The sequence below is a fragment of the Hyperolius riggenbachi genome, chromosome 7 (genome assembly GCF_040937935.1).
Source record: "Hyperolius riggenbachi isolate aHypRig1 chromosome 7, aHypRig1.pri, whole genome shotgun sequence".
In the NCBI taxonomy this organism is placed as follows: domain Eukaryota; kingdom Metazoa; phylum Chordata; class Amphibia; order Anura; family Hyperoliidae; genus Hyperolius; species Hyperolius riggenbachi.
Window position 1 is genome coordinate 227,402,624 of NC_090652.1, and position 12,072 is coordinate 227,414,695.

Below are 12,072 nucleotides of genomic sequence, written 5' to 3' on the forward strand. Positions count from 1 at the left end.
TTGATTGTGATTATCTGTTATGACTTTTGCCTGCCTTGACTACCCTTCTGAACTCTGATCTTGTACCTCGATATTTCTGATACTCTGTTGCCGAACCCCGGCTCGTTCCTTGACTCTGCTTCTGCCTCCTGATTTTGTACCCCGATATATCTGATACCCCGTTGCTGAACCCTGCCTGTACTTTGACTCCGCCTTTGCCTCCTGATCTTGTACTTTATCTGTCCGTGTGTGTACGACCTGGCTTATCCGACCTCGAGAACCGACCTTACTGTTAGAGGCGGTTCCTACTCTGTTAGTATCCTTCCTCCTGAAGGTTACTTCCAGTCTGTCCTTCCTACTGTCAGTCTGACTCCTCCCGTCTTGGAGAGCTCAGGTCTGCGGAAGGAATCTGTGCAGTACTCCTTGCTGCACTGAGGCCTAGTCCTCTAAGTGTTACTGTTACACCTAACACTACACTCTACTCAGGTGAATAGAGGTTAGCTAGTATATCGGATTATCAGTGATACTGCAGATCACATATAATCTGGTATACATCTGTATTCCCAGTGATTCTGCAGATCACTGGTAATCAGATCCTTTCTGTGCTTCGCCGATCGTTACACTAAGGCCTGGCAAACTAGGATCTGACTTAGCAATTTCAAGTTCATGAAGAAGGTCACCTAACTCTCTAAGCTTATGATTGTCCTTAACAGAAATCTTAGGAAAGTCTTTTAGTTTCTGAAGTAAGGCAGGTTCAATGACTTCAGGGCTCCCATAGTCTTGTTCCAGACGTTCCCAGGCAGCCTGAAGGCCTGCTTCAAAGTTATAAATGTAGACAGATTTAAGTCTCTTTACCTGTTCTGAAGATTGACGCCCCAACCACCTTATTAGTAAGTCAAGTTCTGCTTGAGGTTCAATGTCCAAGTTCTTGGTTACCGCCTTAAATGTAGATCTCCAACTCCTATAATTCTCTGGGCGGTCATCAAATCTAGACAGTCCAGTAGTAATCAACTCTCGTCGAATCATATACTTGCTGAACTCTGCGATGTCAACAGTTTCATTTTTTACATGTGCAGGTGATAGTGATGGTGCACCATCTTGGATCACAGTTGGTATCTGATGCTGGCTGGAAGGTGGAGAGAAAGGTGTTGCAGATGGGTTCAATCCAGGTATGGGTCTGGCATCAGAAGATCTCTGTGCATTTGAAGTTGAATTGAGCTGTATTACAGGAGGTATAGAGTTCACTCGGTCGTCTTCTGCTGTGCCCTTGTAATCTCTGTCCACAGAGGGTTGTGGTGGCACATGAGGTGGATAGGTTGGTACACTTGATCTTGTGGCACGCGGTAGTTGTGGAGTGTCTCTGTTGGATGGTGCGTCTAGTTCAGGTTGCTTCTGTGATGTGTTGCCGTTTGCTTGACTTGCTGAATGATTATGAAAAGAATCTCCAACTGTAGGTGGGACTGTATCTTCATGGTTCTGGGTCAAGACAAACTGTAGAGTCCTTTCAACAGGGTCTTGATGGGCAGCCAATCTAGGACAAGACGCTCCTTCCTCTTCCAATAGAGCTTGTTCTAAGACAGATAGCTCTGCTAAGGCTACTTCCTTCTCTCTTTTCTTCTGAAGGATTTCTAGCTGGGCCTCTGTTTCAGCTTGTATTCTTGCTTGAATGCGTTTAGCTTCAGCTTCCATGCGTTTAGCTTCTGCCTGTGCTTCAGCTTCCTTGCGTTTAGCTTCTGCCTGTGCTTCAGCTTCCTTGCGTTTAGCTTCTGCCTGTGCTTCAGCTTCCATGAGTTTAGCTTCTGCTTCCTTGCATTTAGCTTCTGCCTTAAAGGCTGCTTCTCTTTCAGAACAGGTGGCTTGAACCTGGGCTACTGCAACCTTTTGGCGAGCTCTGAGTATCTGGTCACTCAGCGTTGACCTAACAGAGCAGGATCGCAATGACTTAGAAGATGCTTTATGATGCGAGCGAGCAGATCTAGATGATTTTCCTGAGTGTCTGGAAGAAGCAGATATACAGGATGCAGTTTCATGTAGCTGTGCTAATCTACCCTCTATCTGTGTCTTTGCTTCAAGATATGTGCTATATCTTTGCTGGTCAGTAGAAGAAAAGTCCTTTAATTCTAGTGAAGCTTCCTCTGTGCTGGAACGTGACAAAAGGGAAAAGTATTTTTCAGAAAGTCTTTTATAGTTCTCAAATGCCTTCTTAACCCTTGAAAGAGCAGTGTTCAATTGCTCAGTATTGTTGCTGGTTTCATTAGCGGCTGTTATACAACTTAAAGTTTTCTCCCATAATGCATTCAAGCTGCTATAAGTTTCTTCTTTACTTGACTCATAAGCTTCTCTTGCTTTTAAGGATGGATGAGGAGCTCTAACTGGACGGGCAGAATGAAGCAAGGTGTCTGCTTCATCTGGATTAAATGCAGGCAACTCATAGGGCTCGTTTCCACTGTTGCGACGCGATTTCGCCGGCATTCCGACGCTTGTAAAAACGCATGCGGATGCGTTTCCGCATGCGTTTTTACCCGCGATTTCGCGTGCGATTTCGCATGGCAGGGTGCCACGCGAAATTAACCATGACACTGCCAGGGCAAAATAACATTGAAAAAGGTGCGAAATCGCACGCGAAATCGCGGGTAAAAACGCATGTAACAAACGCATGCGTTTTTACTATTAAATACATTAGCGGCGATTCGCACGGATTCCCGACGCAGGCGAATTCTGTGGGTCCCGTCGTGCAGATTTGGCCCGCCGCCAAATCGCTCCCGCACGCCGCACATGTGGAAACAGCCCCGGCCACTTCAGTGTAACAAGCGAATCCGCATCTCGTCGCCGCATGCGGATTCGCTATGGTGGAAACGAGCCCATAAGTAGAATCTCTGTCAGACATAATGACAAGTGCTGTAGTTTCAGAGTCTTGTTGGAAGTCTGCCAAGGCTCAGTGCTGTGTGAATTGATACTTTTTGTTTACAAACAAGCTGAGCTGGGCTGGGTGGAGCTGAATGTTTGTTACAATGAGCCAGCGGGCCGTTTCTGTGCGCTTTCCACAGCGCACTGCCCTGTGCGTTCAGCAAGGTATTGATTTTTCCATGTAACTAAATGTAGCTGGTTCACATCTATGCGCTGCGCTGAGCAGCGTTACAGAAACGTAGTGTTGCAGGCATTTCTGTGCGTTGAGCTGGAAAGCGCACAGCAATGCAAGTGAATGGGTCCGCTTTTTTAGCGCATAGAAGCGCGTACAAGCGCATAGAAGCGCATGCGTTTTTTACCCCTAATTGGAGAAAAAAATACATTTACATACAAAAACAAAGTTTTATTGACAACTGCTGCTGCTACAGTAAGCAAAACGTGCTTTAAAGAAGCGCAGCGCAACGCACAGAAACGCGGACTAAAGCGCGCACAAGCGCATGCGTTTTTTACCATGCGCTTTAACACGTTTTTCAGCGCAGCAGATGTGAACGAGGCCTAAGGCTGCAGACTGGTTTTAGCTGGATTTCTCAGCAGTGCACACAGAAACAGTTCAAAATCACTATAGAAGGCAGAAATACTAGTGATGGGAATTCCGGCTCTTCTCAGAGAATCGGCTCTTCTGAATCGGCTCCCATTAAAGAGCCGGCTCTTACGGCTCTCAATCGGCTCTTCATTAAATATCACTAAACACCACTCAGAATCGGAGTAAAAGCCCCGCCCCCGTCTCCATGACAACTCCAGACTGCTTCTCTGACTGCGGCAATCCCTCCTGCTACTGTGCTCTGCCCCCTACACTTCTACAAGCTGCGACTACAGGACTACATCTCCCAGCATGCCTCAGCGCCCTTTATTACACACCAAAGCAGAGCTGTGTGGGGCGGCTGAGGCATCGGCTCTTTTAAAACTGAGAGCCGGCTCTTGTCGTTCACAGCAAAGGGCCGGCTCTTAGAGCCGGCTCGTTCGCGAACGACCCATCACTAGAGATGGGAAGTTCGGATCTTTTCAATGATCCGGATGATTCGAATCGGATCATTGAAAAGATCCGGATCTTTGATCCGAATCTCGGATCATTTTACTACCGAAGCATTCGGGGTGAAATGACTAGCAGGACAGGTCTTTCCCTGCTGTGGACAGGAGAAGGGGAGGGGGGTGGACACACAGAGAAGGGGAGAAGATGGACAGAGGGCAGGGAGTGGACAGAGATGGGAGGAGGGACGAGCAGAGAGCAGAAATGTTTGCACACAATACCCACATGCAGCAATCATATGCTTTACATGTATTTCACCTATATGCTCATCTGTATACTTTGACTGCAAACGTCGCACAGTGAAGGAAAGCATTCCCAGAAGATAAGTGCAGCTGTTTAGTGCCGAGTGCAGTGCAATCACAGTGCCTGCAAAGTTACTGAGCTGTGCTGAGCCAAAAGTTTCCAATGTGATTACTGTGCAGCACTACGGAACAGCCAGCCTATAATGGGCAGCACATTCCAGCCAGTATGTGTGCTCTATACACATATCTGGCAGTGGCACCCATGTCCCCTCTCTCTCATCTACCTGCTGTCCCTGCAAGGCTGCCTCGCATCCAACAGAGCGATCCATCTCAGCTCTGCTTCCAGGAGCCCGCTGCCCGCTGAGAGGGGGCGTGTCTCTTCTGGCCCCGCCCCTTTTGCGATCCGAATCGTTCATTTTGATGATTCGGATGATCGACTCATAAAATAGATTCGGATCAAAGATCCGAATCGTTCATGATCCGGACAACACTACCCATCACTAAGAAATACAGCTCTTTCAATAAATGCAGGCATTAAATTCACAGTCCAAACAGCTTGACAATAATGAATCCTTGTGACTTGTATAGTAATGATACACAATCTTTGCACAGTTGAGAAGGAGCTTATGGCTCACCAAGAAAGCAAACTTGTGTAAGCTGGTAGTCCTAGAGAGATGAGCCCATAGCACAGAGCAGCAATCCCTGGTAGTGATAGGTTGGCACTGTAGGGGAATATTCAGTAGGTAGCTGTATTCTAATGCAGTGCAATGCTTCTGATGGCTTGTAACACACAGGCAAGTGTCTTTCAGTGCACAGTATGAAGAATTCCTGTCTTAGGGCCTTTGTTCTTCACACAGGCAATGGTTACTCACGGTTCTGAAGCTGCAGAGATAGCCATGCGATTGGATTCTTCTGGAAATTTACTGTTCTGTCTCAGCATCTGTTGTACCTGCCACAAGCTCCTGTAGACCCAGTCTGTATGGATGTGTGCAGCAGGTTAATAACGCTTTAACAGGCAGCTTACTCAATGAATAAAGACTCCTAAGGTGTTTTCCAATGCTTCTTTATGCTTCAAGGTAACAAAGGGTACAACCATCAGGCTTTTTCATAGTCTTTCTCATAGGTAAATTTCTAATGAAGTTACACAGCTCCCTAACTCTGCAGTCTCTTAGTGATGTCCGGATCATGAACGATTCGGATCTTTGATCCGAATCTATTTAATGAGTCGATCATCCGAATCATCAAAATGAACGATTCGGATCGCAAAAGGGGCGGGGCCAGGAGCGACACGCCCCCTCTCAGCGGGCAGCGGGGTCCTGGAAGCAGAGCCGAGATGGATCGCTCTGTTGGAGGGGAGCCAGCCTTGCAGGGAGACAGGTAGATGAGAGAGAGGGGACATGGGTGCCACTGCCAGATATGTGTAGAGCACACATACTGGCTATAACGTGCTGCCCATTATAGGCTGTCTGTTCCGTAGTTGTGCACAGTGAGTGAACACATTTGAAGCTTTTGGCTCAGCACAGCTCAGTAACTTTGCAGGCACTGTGATTGCAGCGTAATATGATCCTCCTCCACTCGGCACTAAACAGCTGCACTTATCTTCTGGGAATGCTTTCCTTCACTGTGTGACGTTTGCATGGAAAGTACACAGATGAGCATATAGGTGAAATAAATACATGTAAAGCATATGATTGCAGCATGTGGGTATTGTGTGCACAAACATTTCTGCTCTCTGCTCGTCCCTCCTCCCTTCTCTGTCCACTCCCTGCCCTCTGTCCATCTTCTCCCCTTCTCTCTGTGTGTCCACCCCCCTCCCCTTCTCCTGTCCACAGCAGGCAAAGACCTGTCCTGCTAGTCATCTCACCCCGAATGTTTCGGTAGTAAAATGATCCGAGATTCGGATCAAAGATCCGGATCTTTTCAATGATCCGATTCGAATCATCCGGATCATTGAAAAGATCCGAACTTCCCATCTCTACAGTCTCTACATAACAAATATGCAAAATGGAGTTACAGCAGGAAGAGAAGGGGTGGGAGCTACCAACTAGCAAGAAAAAGCAGGGGTGTAAGGAAGATACTAAATAACTGTAACATAACATGAAATCACAACTGCTAGAAAATAAGAGGCTGCGTGGCAGCACAGTGGTGTCCCGAATGTACCCCAGGCAGAGTAGAGGCACCACAGCACCCAGCATGGCACCACACAATACCCAGCATGCCTCACAGAGGCATTACAGGACTCGGCATGGCACTACACAGCATCACAGCATGGCACTACACATGGCACCACAGCACCCAGCAGAGCCGGGACAAGGTCCTCCAGCACCCAAGGCTGAGACACCAAAGTGCGCCCCTCCATCCCTCCACCCCAGCCGTCACACACTGATTGCTATTAGACTAGAGGCACCCCAGGGCCCCCAACACCTTAATCTCTAGTTATATGGCTTGTAGTCACTTCCATGTATCTCCTTTTCTTATTTCTTTCTGCTTCAAACACAATTAGGAATGACAGCTGAATGAATTGGGCGCCCCCTCCTACACAGCGCCCTGAGGCTGGAGCCTCTCCAGCCTATGCCTCGGCCCGGCCCTGGCACCCAGCATGGCATTACAGCACCCAGCATGCCCCATAGAGGAACCACAGCACCCACCACGGCACCACACAGTACCCAGCATGCCCCACAGAGGCACGACAGCACCCAGCATGGCATTAGAGCATCCAGCAAGCCCCATAGAGGCACCATAGCACCCAGCATGATACCATAGCACCCAGCATGGCACCACAGCACACAGCAATGGGGGTATGCTGGGTGCTACGGTGCCTCTATGTGGGCATATTGGGTGCTGTGATGCCATACTAGGTGCTGTGATGACTTTATGGGGGCATGCAGGGAGCTGTGGTTCTTCTATGGGGGCATGCTGCGAGTTGTGATGCCTCAATAGGAGGCCCATGGAAGCATGGGAGATGGTCCACTAGAAAGTCAGGGAATGTTATGGGCGAACTGGAAGAAGGCCAGCAGAAAGCCAGACCATCCAGCACAGAAGCCAGGTAACTGCCTAGTTATGTTTAAGTGATACAGGTAGTCCCCGGTTAACGAACGAGATAGGGACTGTAGGTTCGTTCTGAACCTGAATCTGTTCTTAAGTCAAAACACTGTGCCATCTCTGTCCCCTGTACCCAGAGCAGGGACAAGGTCCTCCAGCACCCAAGGCTGAGACACCAAAGTGCGCCCCTCCATCCCTCCCACCTCAACTGTCACACACGGATTGTTATTAAACTAAGAGGGCCACAGGGCCCACAACCTCCCCAACACCTTAATATCTAGTTATCTGGCTTGCAGTCACTGCTATGTATCCCCTTTTCTTATTTATTTCTGCTTCATACACAATTAGGAATGACAGCTGAATGAATTGTGTGTCCCCTCCTACACTGCGCCCTGAGGCTGGAGCCTCTCCAGCCTTTGCCTCGGCCCGGCCCTGCCTGTACCTCCTCTGTGCCCTCCTGTGTCTCTGCCCTCTGTACCTGCTTATACAAGTTTAAAAGCCATTTTTTCTTTGAATTTTTTAAAATCGATTTTCTCAAAAACTATAAGTCCAATTTGAAATATTTTTTTTACTTGTTCCCATGGAAACACAGAATCCATGCTGTTCGTATCGGCGGGTCGTTCATAAGTCGGGTGTTCGTCGGCAGAGCCGGGACAAGGTCCTCCAGCCCCCTAGGCTGAGACAGCAAAGTGCGCCCCCCCCCCCCCCCCCCCATCCCTCCCACCCTATCCGTCACACACTGATTGCTATTAGACTAAGAGGCGCCCCAGGGCCCTCATACCCCTGCAATACCTTAATCTCTAGTTATCTGGCTTGCAGTCACTGCCATGTACTCCTGTTCTTATTTCTCTCTGCTTCAACCACAATAGAGGAATGATAGCTGAGTGAGTTGTGCGCCCCCTCCTACACTGCACCCTGAGGCTGGAGCCTCTCTTGCCTCTGCCTCGGCCCGGCCCTGTTCGTCAGGGACTACCTGTACTGTCTATTTATGTGATATGCTGCATTTTTTTTTGTATCAATGGAAAGAGGGCGTCATCCAAAATTTTGCTGGGCAGACCTACTCAGATCGCTGTTTAGTTTATGTAAATTTGGCTCCACCCACGACCACACCCACATTCTGATCCATGGCCACACCCATTTTTGGCTGGAATGCCCAAAAGTGCCCCAGATCTCTAAGGATCCTGGGCAGCATGGTGGCGTAATGGTTAGCGCTCTTGCCTTGCAGCACTGGGTCCCTGGTTTGAATCCCAGCCAGGTCAACATCTGCAAGGAGTTTGTATGTTCTCCCTGTGTGGGTTTCCTCCGGGCACTCCGGTTTCCTCCCACATCCCAAAAACATACAGATAAGTTAATTGGCTTCCCTCTAAAAATTGACCCTAGACTATGATACATGCACTACATGATACATACATAGACTGAGGGACAGTTAGTGACAAGACAATATACTCTGTACAGCGCTGCATAATATGTCAGCGCTATATAAATACTTAAATAAATAAAATAAATAAACGCCCCTGCGAATAATTAAACCTGTTAAAAGATGCTGGTAAGTTTCTCTAATAATAACCAAAGAAGTATGGGATATCTAACCCAGATAGGCTCGTCTCACCCATAAGTATGATAGTATCAAACAAAAGGTATAGGGAGCACTGAGCTGGTGTAAAAATATATATATAATTTTATTGCTGAATTTAAATGGCCTATGGACATACAAAAACCAGACAAACATATACCCTCCCATAAAAACTGGATCTGGGACAAGCAGTATACTGAGGGAGCTGCATGGAACCGGAGTGCACTCCTATATAGTCCAAAAACATGCATGCAAAAAATCTTTCTTCAGGCCCGCAGTAACCTTGTATCCAGAACAAACCAGGCTGGGTCACCGGACAACAGTACAATCAACCCGTGCGTACATCTATAAGGATACACGCTTCTGCATAAGTAATGCGTACGCTTCTCATTACTGACACACAAAGCAGTGTCAAACCTCAACCCCCGCCAGTAGAGCGAGACTCACACTCACGTAACCATCCATTGTGTGTCGCAGCTGAAAGATAATCTTGGCCGAATGTTCAGTATGTCACCGCACCATTGCGACGGCCATCACAGGGACATCAAGCACCGTTTTTGGGCTGTTTTTGGCTATGACAGCAGGGCGGGGGGGGGGGGAAGAGATGCGGAGGCACGGGTGATGGAAGCCGGGACGTACTTCCGGGTAGTGCGGCGTGTCAAGTGACGCGTTTCGTCACGACCCATGTGACTTCTTCAGACGTGACGTAGACTGGAGGTGTAAGTCCTTTTATGCCTTCAAAAAACCGCCCATAACATGGGCCGATCCTATGCAAATGTAAAAGAACAGTCTGTTTTCTGCCATCTACTGGCCAGAACAAGTATATGCACCCAGGTGAGGTCAACACAGGAAAGCTTCTCAATGTATATTCATATGCCTATAATGTCCGCTTTTTCAACGGGTCTTACAAAAAAGATTTTATGTTCAGATCCTTGTTAAGGCCTTTTGGGAATAAGCTGCCACACTTGTAGATCCACATGGATTCTTTTCTTAACAATTGTGTATCATAATCTCCACGACGTGGGCTGATATTTAGTTTATAGATACCCATAAATCGCAGCCCTGACACATCAGAATTATGAGTGGTCCTAAAGTGTAAAGCAAAGGGATTAAGTTTCTTTTTATCAATGGTGGTACTTCTGATATTAGAGATATGCTCTCCAATCCTTGTATTCAAAGGTCTATAAGTCTTCCCAATGTAAATTAAATTACATGGGCATCTAATCTGGTAGATAACACGAGTGGTATTACATGAAATATAATCATTTCCCCAAAATGTTTTTGATCCATCAAAATTGCAAAACTGACTGCCTTTATTTACATATCTACACAAGCCTGGTTTGTTCTGGATACAAGGTTACTGCGGGCCTGAAGAAAGATTTTTTGGACTATATAGGAGTGCACTCCGGTTCCATGCAGCTCCCTCAGTATACTGCTTGTCCCAGATCCAGTTTTTATGGGATGGTATATGTTTGTCTGGTTTTTGTATGTCCATAGGCCATTTAAATTCAGCAATAAAATAATATACGGTATATATTTTTACACCAGCTCAGTGCTCCCTATACCTTTTGTTTGCTACTAAGTTTCTCTAATAGGTTAGATATTAGATTTGCTAAAAACACTGGGCCTGATCCAACTAAATTTTTTTCCTAAGTTTTCACCTAGGAGATTATTATACACTTTTATCTTGTGTTTAAAATAACTTTTACCAAAACGTAGGTGAAAAAGTACTGTCAAATTGATTCTGATTACTGTTTATTCCTGGGTGTATAAGACGACCCCCCAACTTTTCCAGTTAAAATATAGAGTTTGGGATATATTCGTCGTATAAGACTACCCCTCTTCCAGCGCACACCAAATAAAAATTAACAAAAACATCATATACTGGTACTATGTATGAACAGATCTTGGTGCTGTACTGTATGTGGTACCCAGTACATAGGCGATTGATTGGTTGGATTTGTCAACTCTCCCTCTGCCTAAGTGGATTGGTCAGCTCTCCTTGTCTAACTTTTTTATCAGAGCGGTATGGAAGAATAGATTGCGCTGTGCCCATAAAACACATTTTATTGATAAGATGTTAAATTATCACCTAGGAGAAAAGTTTGAGAAAAAGTGAATTGGATCGGGCCCTTTGAATCTAATGCAAATCTATTAACAAATTAGGTCACCTTGATCAATGTTTGATCATTTTGCTGATCAAACATTGATCAGGAAAAGCTGCCCTTCAATAAACCTTGGAGGGTTCAAGGCTGGAGCGTTATGGGGGGAGGTATATTAGAACGGATGTCTGCTGAATTTGAGTTGCTATGTAATGGTGCACTGAGGAAGCTGGTAAATAGTCAGTATTAGGTAATTATCACTTGCTTAGCACATCTGTAGCTACTGTATGCCTAGGGTTAGTAACTCAGGCCATTTGTTAACCCTTTCGGGACTGGACAGATCTGGACCCTTAAAGGGAACCTAAACTGAGAAGGATATAGATTTTTGCTTTTAAGAGAATACTGGTTGCCTGACTCTCCTGCTGATCTTGTGTCTCTAATACTTTTTACCACAGCCCCTGAACAAGCATGCAGATCAGGTGCTCTGACTGAAGTCAGACTGGATTAGCTGCATGCTTGTTTCAGGTGTGTGATTCAGCCACTACTACAACCAAAGAGATCAACAGGAAGCCAGGCAACTGGTATTGTTTAAAAGGAAACATCTATATCCCTCTCAGTTTAGGTTCCCTTTAAGGACCCTGTGATAACTGTGATTGGCTGACCGAGATGTGGAAGCTCTGCTGTCAATGAGAGAGCAGAGCGAGCGGGTGCAGCAATGGAACAGCAGCACCAATGTCGAGGCCGCGTGAGTGGCGGTGAATAGTTGGAATCTACGTCCTGTCAGAGCTGCACAGCCACCAGCAGGATGTAGATTTCAACTATGTCGGTCTGGAAACGGTTAAAGAAAACCTGTACAAAAAAACAAAAAAAAAACACAAATTGAGATACTTACCTCAGGAGAGGGAAGCTTGTGGATCTTCCAAAGGCTACCCCTGTATAACGATTGCGGAATTATCTCTGTGGTCAGCGCACAAGATGTGCGCTGACACTGCGGAAGTCCTCCACAAGCGTATAAAATGGCAGAACCCAGCTTTGGTGTAATGCACTTGTACAAGGAATTCCCACCGGCAAATGGAGCTGTAGAGTGCAGAGGAACAACCCCTCTGCACTGCCACAGATGCCAGATGGGAATTGTATGAA